Source organism: Lissotriton helveticus, chromosome 9, assembly GCF_964261635.1.
Source record: "Lissotriton helveticus chromosome 9, aLisHel1.1, whole genome shotgun sequence".
In the NCBI taxonomy this organism is placed as follows: domain Eukaryota; kingdom Metazoa; phylum Chordata; class Amphibia; order Caudata; family Salamandridae; genus Lissotriton; species Lissotriton helveticus.
In genome coordinates, this window is record NC_136070.1 from 510487156 (window position 1) to 510491788 (window position 4633).

Here is a 4633-nt window from a genome sequence, read left to right on the forward strand (position 1 = left end):
ACCTGCATCCTGCTGACATCTGAAGAAGGTGGCCCCAAAGAAAGGTACCAGGTCCTCCAGTACCAAGAAAGTTGCCAGTGAGAAGAAAAAAGAACAGAAGAAGGAAGTGGCACCTGCCAAGACTGGTGTGTCGCCCTCTGTGTTTTTTGGGAAAATAAACTGCAGCAGCGGTGTCCGGAAGGGACCAAGCTGGGAGCAGCACCTCCGCATCAGCGGGCCCACCCCACCAACCTAGGCCCAAGCCCATGAGTTTAGCAGAAGTAGCATAGCCTACTAACGAGCAGTGATGTTGAAATGTCATTATCGCAAAGTAGTACCCAATCAATGCACTTGCAGCCGCAACAACAGCCGCAACAACAGCCGAAACCACAGCCACAACCACCGTCGCAACCACAGCCGGAACCACATGCAACAACAGCCAGAACCACAGCTGCAACAACAGCCACAACAGCAGCCCACAATAGTAGTTGTTCCTCCTGAAGTTGGGGCCGTACAGGAAATCAATCTTTTTGCAGAGGAAAAGGAGCAAGCCACTGTCCCAGAAGATCCATTGTCTTCCAGACCTCAAGCAAGGAAAAGGAGGATTAGTCCATCAACGTCTTCTTCAAGCCCCGCTTCTGATGATCGAGATGCCACTTGGAAACCACCAGATCAGTCTGAGAGTGATGCACGTCACAAGACAAGGCTAGTGAACAGGAAGGTTCCAGAAAGCCTTAGATTTATGAAGGTAGATGTACAAGAGGGGGATGATGTTGATGACGAGCCAGTCATCTTGAACATCAGTCCCGCCCAGAGGAGATAGAGACCAGCATTTTTACCCTATCCAAAAGCGCTGCCAGGGATGTAGCACGGATACCACCAACACAGGTAACACCACATGACCTCCTCCAGCTTCCATATTTGCATTTGCAAAGGCCCAGCCAGGAACTACATCCAGCTCAACCACCACCTCAGTAGGTAGTGGTAGTGTAACTGCACAGAGTCAAATTCCAGGCACACCCTCCAGTTCATCTGGTATTGAAAGTGGCACCTCCAGCAGTGCCCGAAAGTTCTCCTCCCAGTTTGGGACTTCTTTTCGGTTAGCAGTAAGGAGGAGAACCTAGCAGTAAGGAGAACATTGCTATATGCTAAATTTGTCGGTAGGCTGTTAGGCGGGGTAAGCTTGGTACAAACAAAGGTACCGGAGGCCAAACAAATCATCTAAAAAAACACCGCAGGATCCAGTGGGAGGCTCACCTATTTAGCTTAGAAAATAATAAAACTGAACCCATTGCTGTTGTTGGGGATGAAGTAGTAGGGGAATATATGATCACGGTGGAAGGTAAACAAGGGGGAGACATTTCTAGCCCTGACCCCAGCAGTGTAGTGGTCTCGCCTACATCCTCAGCAACATCTCAGTGGCACCGTAGTAAGAGTCAGGTTGAGACACCAAGGCAACCGAGTACTGCAATGAGAAAAAGTGTGTTGTTGTTGAACCTAACTGGGTTCAAGAAGACAGCTGCACCACAAAGGAAAATAATTCAGCCTCCCATTGACAGCGCAACCACCCAACGGCACAGTTGTACAATGCAAAGCTGGCTAAAATGTTAGCGATAGACCTTCTCCCTTTTTCATTTGTGGACGGGGTGGGTTTCCTTGAATTTGCGTCAGCCATCTGTCCTGAAAGGAAGGTTCCCAGCCGGTCCTATCTCGCCACAGTGGCTGTTCCAGCACTACATCATGATGTGCTGGAATTGGTTGGACAAGCTTTGCAGCAGAGTGCTGTTCACAATATCCACCTGATAACAGACATGTGAACCAGTTGCCAAGCCACTGACTACATGTGTATCACTGCACACTGGGTCTTTTTTGTGGAGGTTAGAGGAAAGCTATCTGTAGTAGGTGCTGTTGACACAGCTGAGATTTTTAATGCTACTCGGAAACATGCAACTCTAGCCATGTTCAATTGTAAATAACAAGGACCCCCTGAATGTGGATCAATTTCCAGGGTCAGGGCAAAAAGTATAATGACAAATAACAATCCGAGGCAAAAAACAAAATTCGACAATGCAATGAGGACCAGCAAATTAAAAATAACACTTTACTAGAGAGGATTTTTGTATAAAAACAATCGGAATTTTAAATAATTTTCCTAATACAAATTGATTTAAAAAAAAGAATATGTATATTTTGAAAACAGTTTACATTATAACCCAAAAAACATAAAATACAATTTAAAACAGTGGTAAGGGTGAGGTAGTGACGGTTTATTCAACGCGTTTCGACACCAAGTGTCTTCGTCAGGAAAGTACCATCATATAGTTAATCTAAAATTAAAATAAACAGTCTTTAAAAAAACGAAATTTACAAACTTTTCAACCTAAGTACATTATTAATTGCCGGTAGAAACATTGTCATTGTTCTAATTCATACAACATAGCCGTTATTACATATACATTAGGGAGGACCCTAGGATGGGCCTGAAGAAAAAAGATAAAAGACAAAGCATGTGAGCCAAGAAATAGATAACAGGACGTAGGTAACCAAGGCTGTATCTTGCTGATTGTTAAACAATGATATCTTGGATGAACTAACATTAAAGATAGCAGCCTGTCTATTAGGCTGTACTATGATGTTATAAAGGCAGCAGAACTCGGGGTGGAAGCGGACAGCTCTTTGATATCTGCTCGCTATGAGCAAATGTATCCACTTGTGTAAAACAAATTGGCATCGAGGCACACATTGGCCTGTATTCTATAATCTTCATACAGACGGTATTTATAGCGCTGCCTTAACCTTGCCTGCAAAGTAGCAAGAAGTAGAATGTAAAGAATTAAAAGGAAAACCTTCTACGCCTGTCTGAATTTATAAGTGATCTCACCTGAAAAAATAGGAATACAGCACAGCAACATCAGGTTCTAATATGTCCTTGGGATATTTGTGATTATTGAGGAGCGTGTCAATCGCAATAGAAACGCTGAGATGAAAGAGACATGAAGAGTTAAGATTTGTGCATAGAAGCGAAAGCGTGTATATTATCCCCACTGAAAGGGCACAATGCATTTGGTAAAATTAAAGCATTTACCTAGCAGGGAACGTCTGGTTCTACAGAATTGCCAGATACATCACCTCTTGTGTTTAAACAAATTCCTGGCGCGCTGGCTGGTTGGTTCGTTTTAAGCCAAGACGTGACCGTATAGCAGATGTGCTCCAACACCGTAAATATTATCTGTTAAGGTGGAGCAATGATGGAAAAATAAGACAGCGAGGCAAAAAACCCAACTAGACTGAGGTTGCATTAATTGAATGACACATACCTAAAAATATTAGTGCGGAAAGTCCCGCTGTCGACAGGGCTGATCAGACATTCAAATGTGCAGCGCTCTGGCTGTCGTTTTAAAGAGCATGGTTCTGCTAAGGAAAGCGAAACGCCGGCATGTTAATTGTATAAACTTTAAAGGCGCGTGAATAGAACATAAAGGCGCCTTCAGCATGTATTATAACCTACCTAGAATAGGCCGGATTGACCTTTGAATCTTTTATACTTTGCCGAAATGATGAAGAGCTGTTCGAGTGTGGATCACGTTTAGCCTCAATGTTGGCAGATTCAGCGCGTATCTATATAGGGTAAAGCGCAGTATATATTAGCGATTATGGTCTTCCTAATAGAGAAGCTTGCTGCTAACTGGGCTTTTTATAGTTTAAAGCTTGCATAACTTCAAGAGGCGACAATGGCCTCTTAGTAGCTCCTGTTCTCTGGTCGGTGCCGGTCTGTAACAGTTTGTTACTTTGTTTCCTATGGGTTTTTATAAGCCTGGTCTTGATTGGCTAAGCTAATTAAGCACGCCTATTTTTAAAGGAACCAGAAAGAAGGATTAGCGCGGTCAGGTAGTTTCAAGTGCTGATGAAAACCCAAGGGACTAGGTAATATCATCAATCTGCCAATGGGGGTAGTGGCGCGAGGAGCAGGGGAGCCGGCATGACTGCTCTCTACCGTGGGGACACGGGTTCAAATCCAGTTAAAGGCAAGCTTAGAATAAACTGAACTAAATGCATCTAAATGATGGCATTTTCCCATGGAAGATCGTTATTTAATCCATGGTGGAAGGTGTCGAGAGAAAAAATCAAAAACACTTCTCTCTTTTTGCGGATTTTTTCTCCGCCTTTGTCATTGGGGATGGTTATCTTTTCTAATACTCGCCATTTGATATCTATTGGGGAGTGTTGAAAATCAATGAAGTGTTTTACCAATGGGGCTGTCATTTTAGATGTATTTATTGCTGATCTATGCTCGGTTAGACAAGTTTTAATGGCTCTAGAAGTTTCCCCAACATAACCGAGGTTACAGGGGCATAGGATCAGATAAATACGATTTTTGGTATTGCAATTCCACAATTCTTTAGCCTGAATTTTGAAATTGTTAAAGATAATTTATTCTCCTGTCAAAATATTGGTACAGGACTGACAAGATGAACACCTAACTGTACCTTTGATTGGATTATTACCATCTATTGACTCAATAGATGGTAATAATCCAATCAAAGGTACAGTTAGGTGTTCATCTTCTAGAGCCATTAAAACTCGTCTAACCGAGCATAGATCAGCAATAAATACATCTAAAATGACAGCCCCATTGGTAAAACACTACATGTAC

General features: G+C 42.9%; 1 long non-coding RNA gene across 2 annotated transcripts; it reads right to left on the bottom strand.

Annotated features, from left to right (window-relative positions):
• Nucleotides 1-285: 285 nt before the first annotated feature.
• LOC144782807 (uncharacterized) lies at nucleotides 286-3732 on the bottom strand. 2 transcript variants are annotated; one of them, XR_013601271.1, is made up of 5 exons: nucleotides 3488-3732; nucleotides 3297-3393; nucleotides 3065-3208; nucleotides 2861-2956; nucleotides 286-1444 (listed from the first exon to the last, which is right to left on the bottom strand). It is a non-coding gene; the product is annotated as an uncharacterized LOC144782807 (long non-coding RNA). The 2 variants fall into 2 exon arrangements; XR_013601270.1 differs by lacking the exon at nucleotides 286-1444 and adding an exon at nucleotides 2225-2306.
• Between the last annotated feature and the right edge of the window lie 901 nt (nucleotides 3733-4633).